The sequence below is a fragment of the Taudactylus pleione genome, unplaced genomic scaffold, assembly GCF_031769625.1.
Source record: "Taudactylus pleione unplaced genomic scaffold, aTauple2 ptg000066l, whole genome shotgun sequence".
Lineage (NCBI taxonomy): Eukaryota > Metazoa > Chordata > Amphibia > Anura > Myobatrachidae > Taudactylus > Taudactylus pleione.
In genome coordinates, this window is record NW_028284468.1 from 9503208 (window position 1) to 9517221 (window position 14014).

The 14014-nt window shown below is 45.4% G+C and overlaps 1 protein-coding gene across 6 annotated transcripts in view; it reads left to right on the forward strand.

Moving 5' to 3' along the window:
* The window catches only part of LOC148534437 (apolipoprotein L3-like), a 109160-nt gene that overhangs the window by 77934 nt on the left and 17212 nt on the right, over positions 1-14014 (forward strand). Inside the window, exons 1-2 of one of the 6 annotated variants that reach the window (XM_088466853.1) lie at positions 9115-9151; positions 10856-10966. The exons of 4 other annotated variants lie outside the window; for them this stretch is intronic. The gene's annotated coding sequence lies outside the window, so the exon portion shown is untranslated. Of the gene's footprint in view, positions 1-9051; positions 9152-10855; positions 10967-14014 lie in introns of those variants that run through there. One more of the 6 variants, XM_088466857.1, reaches the window with a different exon arrangement.

Consider the following 14014-nt stretch of genomic DNA (forward strand, 5'->3'; position numbering starts at 1 on the left):
AGTGCCAGCGTATCAGTGCTAACTAGCCCCCCAAGGTTTCTCACCCCTAGCAGAGGCTCTTCAGCCTCCTTGCGACCATCTTATCTCACTCCATTTGGCTGATGGGCATCCACTCTTCCTGACAGACCTCTGTACTCCTGATGGTTACATAGCTGCACGGCTCCATGTTTGTCCTCCTCCCTCTCTGGCTGTCATACTTTCATCCATCTCCTGCTGTGTAGTTCCACCTCCGCTGCTCGAGGACTTGGTATAGTACTGGTCAGGGTCCCCCAGCCACAGACCACCCCAGAGCTCCTCTACCCCACAGCTCAGATTTCCAATGAGTACAGAGAATTGTTCATGGGCTAAAGTAGTTACTGGCCTGCCAGGGATCTACCAGATTCTCCTGCATATGCTCAGTACAGGCCAGGAGGGAAAGGTCACTGATAGTTCCCCTAACAGATACCATGGGCCTGTACTGAGGCTGTAGTTAACAATCCTGCCCTGCTATGTATTACACCCCTTCTGGGGAACAGTGGTGATAGTGGTTGACCATAACTAACTGAGGGGTGTTCCCATACCGATGGGGCACCACAGAGAACAGACGTGCTCTGTGCTGCTCTGTCGGTTAAAGGGTGCAGTGTTGTTGGGCTGGGGCTGCAGTACATAAAGGGTTGCTGTTGTGTTGTCCATAAAGGGGCTGGGGCTGCAGTACATTAAGGGGGGGTGCTGCTGTGTCATTGTTGTTCTGTCAATCAAGGGGTTGTCCTGTCAATCAAATCCAGACAACAATTGTCAAGCCATCTGTATCCTTTGTAAAGTCAGAATAATTAGAGGCAGGAACCTTAAACATCTTGGAACCTCCTCCCTGTTATGTCATCTGCAGCGCATCCATCAAAAACGTTTTTTTCAAAATTCTGAAAATTTGGCTAATAAAGTACCAACAAGCAGTCCAGCATCAGCTAGCTCCCTTCTCTCTGCTAGATCCAAGCACCTGCCATCTTCACCACCAACACCTTTTTCAAAAATATCCTCAATCATGAAGCGATTGGTTTGTTTGGGCCCCCAGAAGACAAGCTACCAATGGGCAGCTGACATTGCTGGCAATGATCTGTACATGCACAAACTATTGTCACCATCATCATCCAATTCCTCACCCTCATCAGTGTCTACAGCATCCTTCATACAATATTAATTCATCCCCGCTGGAATCCACCATTACAGGTGCCTCTGTAATTTTTGGACATAATTGGTGGTAAAGGTCTTCCTCGTGGAATTTGTAGTTCATTTTGATGAACTTCATCTTTTCCACATTTTGAGGAAGTAGCCTCCTACGCCTGTGTCAAGGATCCCGAGTGTGCTGAAAATGCTTTCGGAGTACACACTGGAGGGTGGGCAGCTGTAGTAAAGCAAACCAGCTTGTGCAAGGGCCTCCAAATTGCCTTTGTTTCCCAGCTAGTAGTCAAATGGACTGTCTGACATGCCTATTTGGATGCTATCATTAAAAATAGTCCTCAACCATTGGTGACCATATTAGATGGAGTCACGGTAGAGGTCTCATTAATTTAATTGTAGGGAATTTTTTTAGACCTGACCAGATGTCAAAACTTGATTGGGTTGAATCACCTGCATCACTATTGGGTCTTTTGGGAAAGTTTAGTTTTTCCTTGGCAGCCGCACTTGCTGGAGAAACTGAATGAGGAGCCATCGCTACATCACGTGCCACTTAAGCTGACAATTTGCTTACCAACAGGTCTTTGCATCTCTTTAGATCTGTGTCCATTAGGAAGAAAGACACAACATATAACGTAAACCTAGGATCAAACACGGTCGCCAAAATGTATTGATCTGATAGGAAGGTCCTGATAACCCTTGGTTCCCGGTGAAGTGAATAATGCACTTGATCTACAAGTTCAACGTACTTTGCAGAATCACTTAGTTTTTAGCTCCTCCTTCAGTTTCTCAAGTTGCTTTTCCAACAGTCTAATTAGGGGAATTACCTGACTCAAGCTGGCAGTATCTGAACTCACTTCACAGGTGACTACTTTAAAGGGTTTCAGCACTTTGCATAACATGGAAAGTATTTTCCACTAAGTTTGAGTGAGGTGCATTCCCCCTCCTCTTCCAATGTTATAGTTTGCTGTGTAGCTTTGGATGGCTTTTTGTTGTTCCTTCATCTGCTGAAGCATATAAAGGGTGGAGTTCCACCTTGTAACTTGTTTCAGCTCGTGACAGGGCAAATTCAACATTTCTTACAGGTACTGCAATCTTCTACATATGCCTGCTGAATGGCGAAAACGTCCAGAAATTGTTCGGGCCAGAGAGAGCATCTCCTTCACGGCCCTGCCATTTCTAAAAAATATTTGCACCACCAAGTTGATTGCATGAGAAAAACATAATACATGTTGGAATTCACCCAGCTGTAATGCTCTCACAATATTGGTGGTATTGTCAGAAAGTACGAATCCTGAGAAGAGTCCAAGCAAAGTAAGCCATTTTGCAATGACTTCCCTGAGTTTTTATAAAAGGTTGTCAGCAGTACGCCTCTTAGTGAAACCGGTGATACACAGAGTAGCCTGCCTGTGAATGAGCTGATGTTTCTTAGATGCTGCTGTCACCACTTTATGCAATACACCCACCCAGTGGGCTGTTACAGTCATGTAATCTTGCATTTGCTGTGTTCCGCTTGTCCATATATCTGTGGTTAAGTAGACAGTGGGTACAACGGCATTTTGAAGGACATTAATTACTTTTTTTAATGTCCCTGTACAGGCTGGGAATTGCTTTTCTAGTGAAGTGGAATCTAGATGGGATTTGGTAGCGGGGACACAAGACCTCAATTAACTGTCTAAAACTAAAACCCACTGCATTATTGGTTTATATTGGATGCATATCTAATACCAACATAGATGATATGTGTCAGTGATCTGGGAGACTGCTGTCATACTTGCTCCCCCTTGCAAAGGACTGGTTAACAGTCAATTGTTTTTTTAAACTACTACTGGGATGAAAATCCACTCCCAGGAGCAGCAGCAGGTGTAGCGCTCAAGGATTATTCTGAGGCAAGGACTGATGTGAATGATTTAATATATTTTGTAAATGCCTCCTCCCCTCCCCTCCCCTCCTCCCTCATAAATTTGTTTTGGAATCAAATAATGAAATTAAATTTACTACTAATCAATCCTTCCTTTCCCTGCCTTCAATTACATATATACTCCAACTCCTTCAGGCATCTTGAATAATAAAAACATTTATTTCCTGATGTGCCATGTTGGAAGTTGAACTGTATATTTCTGTATTTACAGTATATAGTTTTAAATATTATGTGATAGATGATGTGTTCTAACACCCACCCTCGCAACTTTGACAAAATACAAAGTTTATTTATTTTGTTTTTTATCTGCTAGTGGAAAAAAAGGTTGATCTACTGTATTGTGGTTTCCACCACTGGCTCCTCAAGGTTAAGTTCCTCAAGGTTTCCCTGGCAGCAAGAGCAGCAGGACCGCCTCAGAGAGAAGGCAGCTGCAGAAGGGAGGAGCTGCTTTCATGGAAGAGATGAGGATTGGGGGAGCAGAGGGCCCCCTGCTCCTCCTCTCCCGGCCTGACTGCATCCTCCTTCTTTGTTATGTCTCATAGTGCGGCTGCGGTGTGCTATATTGAGTAATTATAATGCTGCTGGCCGTGGACTCCTTCATTTCAGAACTGGCATCGGCTGCACCGCCCCTAGTACTGCAACTGCCGCCGTGGTCATAGATAGTGGGTGGCAGGCCTGGGTACTGTAGGGGCTGTAGCTTTATTGGGCAGACGTGACCAGGGGCTGGCTGGCGAATTTTAGCCTGGGGGGCAAGCACACAGCACCAGCCCATGAGTAGTGACTCAGTCTTCCCCCTCTCCCTGTGCTAACTCTAACCATCCCTCCATGGTGCCTAAACCTAACCTCCCCCTCTGCACCCTAACCCTAAGTCTCCCTCCCCAGTGCCTAAACCTAACCCTCCCCCTAGTGTCTAGTCTTAACCTTTAACCCTCCCCCTAAACCCACTACTTACCTTTGGGATGCCGGCGCTGTGATTCTGACAGTTATCGGGGTCCGGTGCCGGTATCCTAAGCGCTGGCATCCCATGTGCCGGTATTCTGGCCGCATCCCTACCCCACATATTACAGACACATATCATACACACTAGACATACAAATACAAACACCACATCATACATACACCACATCACATAGGCACACACAACCATCACATACACATATACACACAAATAAATATCACACATATACATGACTTAATAACTGACAGTTGTGCTTATCTGGCATCCTTAGGTTCAATCACGTGGTGTTGAACATGGTTGGGCCTCCGTCAGTCATGTCTCTTCTGATTGGCAGCCAGCAGCCATTGGGTGAAGGAGCAGAATCACCAATGTGAAGAGGCTCACAGGGGAAAAGGGGACAAGGGCATAGATAGGAAGGGGACAGAGGCACAAATATGAAGGAGGGACAGAGGCACAGATACTGAAGGGCAGATGCACAAATATGGGGAAGGGGCAAATGTGCAGATAGGGAGTGGTCAGAATAAGTGAGTTGGGTAGTCTGAGCAAGGCACAGATATGGAGAGGGGGCAGAGGCACAGATATGGGGAGGGGGCAGAGGCAGGAATGGTAAAGAGGATAGTGGGAAAGACTGTATAGGAGGAAGGACTGGGGCACCTCTGTGTATGGCAGACATCTTCTGTGAAGTGCATGCACACAATGCCAAGCCACTGGGAGCAGGAGAGGAGAGCTGACAGTTGTAGACACAGAGATAAGATAACATGGAAGCTTATCCGAGGGATGGAAGAGAGGAGGTACAAGCAAGTGAGAGGGGGATCCCTAGGCTCCTAACTTCCCATAAACTGGCTCCATCTGTGGGGAAAGTGGGAAATCACGGAACGTGGGAGGGGTGGGGCCTGTTTGGGGGCGGGGCCTGTGAAGAGTCAGGCAGGTACTGCTGTGTGTCTGCAGCAGTCGGAACATCCAGGAGGGGGGTCGGAACCGCGGGCGTGGTTCTCCTTCCCAGTCCTACCCCTCAGAGATGAGGTCACTCACAGCCACTTATTCCATAGGGCCAGCACTGCATGTGTATGCAGTGTATGGCTGTAGTCAGCTGGCGGCCCCCAGGGCTTAAATTGTACCAGCCCACTCCTGGATGTGGCCATGCTCACTACAAAAAAAATCGCTCCCCCTATCCTCCATGAACAAGTGCAGGTAGACTGCTGCTGAGCCCAGGGTGTGCTGACCCTAACAGGTAAGAGGGGACAGGCCCCCCAACAAGCCTGGGTCCAGGTAATTAACACATGCTTCCACCCCACTCTCAGCGCCCCTGGCTGCCGCTGTTTTTATGTCTGCAGCGGCAACTATGCGGTTGCATAGAACAGTTTCATCTCATGTGAGTGTTGTGCTTGTGAAGCCAGCTTCAATGCTTGATTGTAGTGTGCGGATGGAAATTGGACACCTGTTTTAGATGAATCTTTTGCACGCTGGTTACTACAGATCTATTCAAAACAGATGTCCAATTTCCATCTGCACACTACAATCAAGCATTGAAGCTGGCTTCACAAACACAACACTCCCATGATGCTCTCATGAGGTGAGAGTCCCCTGCAGCTGCATGGTTACCACCCAGGTACTGTCCAGAAATGCCATTGATGAACAAATCAATCCATAGGTACTAGCGATCTCTGGGCCTGATTCAGACCCGCTTGCGAGCGCTATGATGTCAGTGATGTCAGTGGGAGAGCTTTCGGCTCTGTTAGAGCCGAAAGCTCTCTGGGGCTTGCGGCAACGAGACTCTACCACAAGGGTCTCGTCGCAAGCCCGATGGTCGCCCACAGCTATGCGAGCAGCCAGGAGGCTGCTCTAAAAAACAAGAAGGCCGGCCCTGATTCAGAGCGAGCGCTCTGTCAGAGTGTCCGGCTCTGAATCAGGCCCAGAGTGAGCGGCTCAAGGCAGTCCCACCACCATTTGAGGCTGGATTGGAGGCAGACCCATTGCAGGACAAATTCTAAGTAGGTGAACAGATGGCATCTCAAGCAAAGAGACCACTGAGTGGTACCTGAAACAGCCAAACCAATGTCCCGAGAGGTTGGTAATTCAATGCAGTTTAATACTGCATTACAGACTACATACTGTAGTAGTTGCAACACTGAAGCAATAGACACCACAGAGTGAGGAATGCAAGTGACAGCTATAGTGATCATCACCTAATTGTCATCTACAGCATCAGACTTAGGGCCTGATTCAGCAAGGAACGTAAAGGAGAGAACGCACGCACTAGGCCGATGTCTTTGTACTGCGTTTTTAGGGGCGTCCATAATTAAGCCAGTGCGGCGACAGAAAGTTGCCAAGATCCTGCGTGAGGTCTGGTCAACCACTATTATGCAAATGTGGTTGATGGTTCTTGATGTTTGTGCTATCTTGAGTACTGATCAGGCTGTGAGTAAAGGGAGGTGGTCGGCTTGAAATGGGGCTGGGCATCTGCATCTTGTGCTGTGGTCTCCGTGTGTATGCATTAATTAGCATATTCTCACAGCGCCGGGTGCGTGCGTCTGCTAGTGTGCGTTCCTTGCTGAATCAGGCCCTCAGTCCAGCAGGATGGCTTATAGTTAAAGTACTTGACAGCAGCCACAGTTCAATTGTCAGGAGTCAGCAGAGGCAGACATTAAATTACTTACTGCTACATCACAGTCAACCTAGACATCACTACTTCCAATCGTACCTGACAGACTTAGTTAACCCATTTGGAGTCATTATTTAGGCCACCTTGTTAGAAGACTGCAGGGAACACAGGCCAATGTAAAGACAATAACTCCTTTGAATACTTCAACTAGCTGTAAAGCTGGGCACACACTACACGATATTGTTAATGATTAGGCTGATTCTGACGCATCAGAACGACAAATTATCAATATCGTGCAGTGAGTACGCACTACATTGTGTAGTGCACGCTCCCGTGGGGTCATCAGCCGCATCGCCTGAAATTTTGTAAATGCAGGAAGATTAGGCGATGTGGCTGATGATCCCATGCAGCGCTATGTGGCGGGGGCCGGCATATTGGGCGGTCGGGCACCAGATCGCCCAGTGTGTACGGACCACACGATATGTTGGCCCAAGGGCGCTGGGGTCGTGGGTCGCATCGCTGGGTACACAGTCGTTTAGTGTGTACCCAGCTTAAAAGTTACATTGTAGGCTGCAAAAGTTAGAAAGTGAAACATTGTATGATACAATTGGATTTCTGTCAGAAGGATACATAGGGCCTATTCATCATCACTTCATTTTTACAAAAGCCAATTGTAAAAATGAAGTTATCGGACCATTCATCAAGAAAGCAAAGCAGGAGATGTCACAGATATTTCCTACTTACCTTCCTTTTGCGGATATATAATATAATATTTTTAGAGCTTGACTGCGGGAGCATTCGCCATCTTCAAACGGCAAATGCTCCTCTGGACTCGCAACCCGCTCCTTCCCTATGGGAAGGAGGTCCGGGTTGCGAAGAGGGATCCTTTCTGATCCCTCTGCCCCTGTCCGGCTCCTTCCGCTGGATATCGGGGCTCTTGTACGCATGCGTGACCTGCAGGTCGTACATGCGAAGTCCCATCACTGCTCCGAAAGTAGTGAAAATATTCAAGCCGCTTGCGGGGGCAGCTGATTCCCCATCAGCTGTCACTGCACCAGAAATGATGAATTGCTCTAACAGCCGTGGCGAGTTAGGATGTTAATTATTGGGGTCCGATAATTAACATCATGAATAGGCCCCAGAGTGATAAAACTACATTTCCTGCAGCAACTTATTACTAGGTGTTCGACATTGACAGGATACATTGAGGATCTTCTATCAATTTCCAGTATAATAAAATCATATCGTAAATCCAAGGTGTAAAACCAACCAAAGTTAAGACTGTATTTATTGTTAAATGTTTTGATGTTATTTATGTTCTGAGTACGAGAAGTGAATAAATCAATAAATCCTTTAATAAATCAAATTATTATTGAAACAAATGTGTTATTCCTCTGCCTGGATCCTCTTCCTTACTTCTCCAATCCATCCGAAAGAGTAAGTGAACGAAGCAGAGACCACCACATTCAGCGAGAGTGATGGTACAGATACATCATTTACAATTTCAGTGTCACATACTGTATATGCCTGATCCGGCACATACACAGTCCCTGATTTCTTACTTTGGTGTATGCGCAGCATACTGAAATCCACAAGATCTGTGCGAATGTCTGCATGCGTCTGACCAGAATCGGGACCAGAGATTGTGCAGTATCTATAATAAAATATAAGATTTCATGGGAAGAGAGAATTTCCTTATAACTACTTACTGTATGAAATTATACATAGTAAATAAAACAGCATTGTTTTAAAATAAACATTTGTGCTGTAGTAGCTAAAATAAAGGTCTGATTGGGCGATATAAATATTGTGCTTGGAGCTTCTACCGGACATAGGTGCTGTTACAGCAATGCTGAATGCTGATTCCCAGTTATCAGGAATCTGTGCGTGCACCGGACCCATTCTGTGCATATTCAGAATGGGTCCTGAATGATCACATGCAACTCCTGCTATGCCTCTGCCTGATTGACAGACAGAGGCATTCTAGGGGCGGTGCATGGACGGCCGGTGCACCCAGAAGCGGAGGTCTATTGTAATATTGTCACTGACTTTAGCCACCCATATCATTCTCTATTCTCTTTATTGCCTTCTGGTAAGCGTTTTAGATGTATTGGGTGTCGAACTGGTGCCAGAAACCTCTTGCTGTATTTGCAAGGATGGAATTAGAAACCTGCTCATGTGCGGCAATTATGCCCTGTGCTGAAACAGCCCCATAAGACCCTCCATGAAGGTAGGCTCAGATCCTAGAACCCCCATGTATCTCTCTATCTACCAACTTGTGTATGTGCTAATGCAATGTTTTTAATCATTTACTAGAAGTCCAAAATTTATTTGTTAAGGCTTATAAAGATATTTTTGATAGTGAATGAATTGAGAGCCTATTTATTAAGCATTATTCACATAATAAATCAATTTCAGGCAGGAATGCCACTGGGGGTTTCCATTTGGACACACGCTTTGGGTAACAGATGAGGGATAAGAGCGGGGGATCTGGAGCCGCAACAGCAATCCCGGTGAGGTAAGAGATTCAGGGTCTGATACAGAGATAGACACTATTGTGATCGCAGCTGCAATTTCACAAGAAACCTAGCTGCAAAATTATGCCAATACTTCCAAAGCTTACCCGAGCATGGGGACACCTACTGCTGCTCATATGCGTACAAAATCGCTTACCTGCGTAAATATCGGTACATCTTGCCCTTGCGGGAGGTCAGATCAGCCGCAGACATGGCAGCTGACACGCAGAGGGCTATCATGCTGTGCAGGAGGCTGCAAGGGCTAATTTATGCACGTCCATGTAAGGGCGTTTAAACGGTCAGACACGCCTGTGTTTTATTAACCACCCCATTACCTCCCCCAAATGCTGACTACCTGTCACTCATTGTGTGAATACATCCTCTGTCCATGTGTAATCGCAAAACAATCTCAGCACATGCACAGTGCGGTTTATACACATGCACAATGGCTTGAACTGCGTAATAACTGCCATTGTTTCCATCTTTGAATCAGGCCCTCAGTGTTTACATTTTCTGTAAAACAGGGAATGGGGTGATGGCAGTCGGCAGTAATTAGCTATACCTTCCCTGGGGCTGTGCGCAGAGAAAAAGGCTGTGCGGTCGCCTTCCTCCTCACTCACAGCCTCGATGGAAACCTTCCTGCTTCCTGACCACTGCTATGGCTGCAAGAGGATGAACAGACACAAACAGGACAGTTGTTAGGGTGTAGGGAGGAATGGCTATAGCTTATGGTAGGTACTATTAAGAATAAAGGGGTAAAGAGTTTCTGCTTTAATGGGGTTAGTTAAGATCAAGGTTTTTTCTATGAAACTTAGGGATGGTTATTAGGAGTTAATATACATAAATGGAATAATTTGGTGATGTTGGGGACAATTAATAATGGGTATTATGATTTGAAGGTGATTATTGTAAAGGGGTAAATTATATTTAATTAGGTTGTTACAATGATGCTGAATAAGTTAATAATTGCAGAGGGTTTGGTTATTGATGAGAGAATGATATTGTACGGTGTTCAAAAATACTCTCTGCATTATATGGCAGTCACTGATGCTTTCTACATTATATGGCAGTCACTGATGCTTTCTGCATTATATGGCAGTCACTGATGCTTTCTGCATTATATGGCAGTCACTGTATTATATGATGGTCACTGCAATGTTCTGTATATTGTATGATGGTCTCTGTGATGTTACAAAAAATAAATCTTACCTTCATAATTCGTATGCAGCCCACATAACTGTAGGGTCTATGTGGTGGTGCTGACCTGTCTTTGGGCAGCATTAGATTTGCCCACCAATGGAGTTGAAATTATTTTTCAAATGTAAACCCATTTCAGAGCTGTATTAGCTCATTCAGATCCTGTATTAGGGATCTCCACACATGCATTCCCGAAAAGGGTTTGTTGAAGTTTATCCTTTGAATGCGACATGTATCCATAACTGTACATACTGCTGCAAGACATCTACTCATACATGCCTAACCTCCCGGTTTTCACAAGAGGCTCTTGATTTTTCGGGTAACCCCCTGCTCCCCCAGAAGGGTAGGCATCTCTCCTGACGTTTCGGGGACTGCTACCCCGTCATCAGGGCAGCATGTTTGACCTGATGACGGGGTAGCAGTCACAGAAACGTTGTTATTAAAGACACAGATTTATACCTTTTTTTGCAAGTCTTGGAGTGACGCCTCTTTGCTGTTTTTACATTAAGGGCTTTTTCTGTCCTGTTGGAGGAAGGCACCCAAGCGTATTCAGTCGGGGTTTACAGCAACCCAGAGTGCCGGAGTCAGTGTGATTGAGATATATATATATAAAACAACAGGTAAGTAGGCGGCACTCAGACGACTTGTAAAAAATCCACAATGCCCAGTTCCAATATCAACATTTCAGAACCTTTATTTGTTCTTTCGTCAAGATAAAGTTAAACCCTACCAAAACATCCCTTTTATACTAAACACCAAGTGACGATACCGGATGTCCATGTGCAACACAGACAAACGGCATTAATTAATTAAATAAAGTGCACAACACCACCACCAATGAAATTTAAAAAAGCACAGCTGTTGATTAAATAGTTCAATTTCCAAATAACATCTAAACATACCAACATAGTAACAACATGATCTATCACAAATTTCACAATGATTACACTCCTAAGTAGTACTGATACATTGCAGCTAAATCAGAACAAGCGCCAACATAACATGATACCTGAGTTTTATCAAAAACCCTAGAGTTAAATTCAGTCTATGAAACGCTATTCAAAAAGATCACTGCAAGTGCCATCGATGTCTATCTAACACATGATACATGGTTGTTGGCATGTATCATGTGTTAGAATTCTGTTTTTTTAGATTCAGCCTTAATATAAGGGCACGACTGTGCCCTTATATAATATACACATATATATACACACACACATATATACATATGTTTAAACATAAATATATATTTATTTTATGATGAGGCCAGGGCTCTGCTGGTTATAGGTCCTGCTGCTGGATAAAGGCAGGGTATACATTGGGGGTGGAGCTTGCTCCCATTTCCCCGAGCTGCCTCTAGCAAGGGAGGTAGAGGAGGACCGCCCTGTTTGTCTGCCCGCTTGCAGGGCGGGGGGAGGGAGAGGAGGACAGTGCCATCAGTGCGCTGTTGGTATGTATTTTCCCAGTGGCTGCTCTGTCCTCTACAGCCACCGGGCTGCTGCTTGCTCTCTGTTGGTTTGTATATCGTGGGTTCTCTACAGCCGTACCGTGCTAGCAGTGATCGGTACACGGGGATGAATGTAGAGTGCAGAGGAGGTCCCTCTGAGATTGGCGGCTGCTAGAAGATCATCTTCCAGTAGCCGCCCACTGGTCTTTTCAGACTGGTCACATCAGATGCGACCATGTTTGGGAAAGCCCAGCATGGTTTGATCGTATCTGATGTGTTCACGCCAAGCAAGTGGTTAAAGCACGAACTCAGTAAATGAAATTCATTTCACATGAATACCTTTTGCTGTTGACAGCCATCCAAATAACTTGCTATGGGCCTGATTCAGCACGGATCACTATTGTGATCGCGGCTGCGAAAATATACTAATGAATGTAATTGCAAAGCAGTTGCACAGCCAGCATAGAGATGCCCACTACCACTATCTTACATCCGTAAGAACTTGCAAACAGGCATAGACATCAGTAACATTGTGTACCATCGGAGCCTCATTCACAATTACAACAGGTCTGCCTTTACTCAGAAATTGCTAACCTTGTCGCACTCAGTGAGTACACAAGCTGCATATACTGTCGCAGTGTACACCCATACAACGGCGTTCAAACGGACGGGCACGCTTGCGTTTCTCCAAACACTCCCCCGTGAACTCCCCAAACGCTTACCTCCCATCACTCACTGTATGATGACTTTGTATCTGCGTGAGTGATCGCAGTGCATTAGCAATGCTAATTTACCTCACGCACACACATTGCCATTTATACGAATGTGCACCATCGATCGATCTGCATACGCAGTTGCAATTGCGAACCGTGCTGAAACAGGCCCTATGTAACTCTGTAACGAGTTACCACGGAATGACCCCTCATCATGACCACAGTGGGTAGCTCTACACAGGGCCGGACTGCCCAACTGGCAAATGCCAGAAGGGCCGATGGCCAGATGGGCCAGCGTCAAACCCCAGCTGAGCAGCTCCACCTCCCGACGCTCTGCTCAGCCGGGGATACTAAAAGACCGGTGGCGTGCCGCGAGGCCCTGCCCCATGACTCACGGCAAGCCCCCATGCTGCGAGGTCACGCCTCTTTGAGGACACGCACAGGGGGGCTGCCAGGGTTGCTTAGCAGCCCCAGTCCATCCCTGACCCTACATATGCTTCAAGCACTTTGTACCACTGCCTGCCATTTAGCGGCACACTGATCAAACCAAAGTAGATACGATCCCTGTGTTATATTTACTTTCAGTGACCCAGCCGTTTTCTCCTAACATGCATGCAGAGTATTGTTCTGAAGCAGCCACTGCAACGATCGGCTGCACAATGACATGTAGAAGGTACAGTAAGACCATTTCTGATGACAAGGTTCCTATGATCTAACAACAACAAGATCAGCTGTTTCTACCAAAATGTTACACTTTAGTCTTTGTTATTTTAGAACTGACCCTTATCTTACTGGGCTGACACTTTTCACTGCTTCAATTTATTTTGGGCTGAAAAAAAATCACAGGATCGGTGTAATAATCATTATTTTTGCCCCTGCTTTCAGTATATTGTTACAAACTACTGTATGTCTCTTGAGGATTGTTTATTGAAACACTTTAAATGTTATTAGTCTAAGTCTGAGATAACATGTTGCCATGTCAACTTAATGTCTATTATTAGAATTTGACATTTCTTAATTCTACTATTTAATAAAAAAATATGCTGTTTTTGTACACATTTTTTACGTAGTTTGAGATGTTTTACATGTGTTTTTTATTATTTTGTTTATTCAAAATTGTGATTACATCATCAGCCATTTTTCGACAACACTTTGTGACTAAATTGACCCTTTGACTATGGAGTCCTGTTATATGTGCTTAAAAAAAGTTGTTGTGCAGACCTGATACCTCACATTATGCTTTTTTGTTTAAGCATCTACCTTGAAATGGCGTGGCTCATAGGGGGAGGGGGGCATGGCGCTGCATAAGGAAGGCATGACAGGGACTTGACTCGGCATTGGGGGCGGAGCGGGGGGCATGACAGCGCTGCGTGCACTTGTAGAATATGTGAATTGACAGCACTGCACTTGTAGAGTATATGCCAGCTTTATGTCAGGCATACAGTTATACAATACTTGCACCCAATATTTTAAACTTTTGTTTTGATAGCAAATAAACTTCTTTGCTA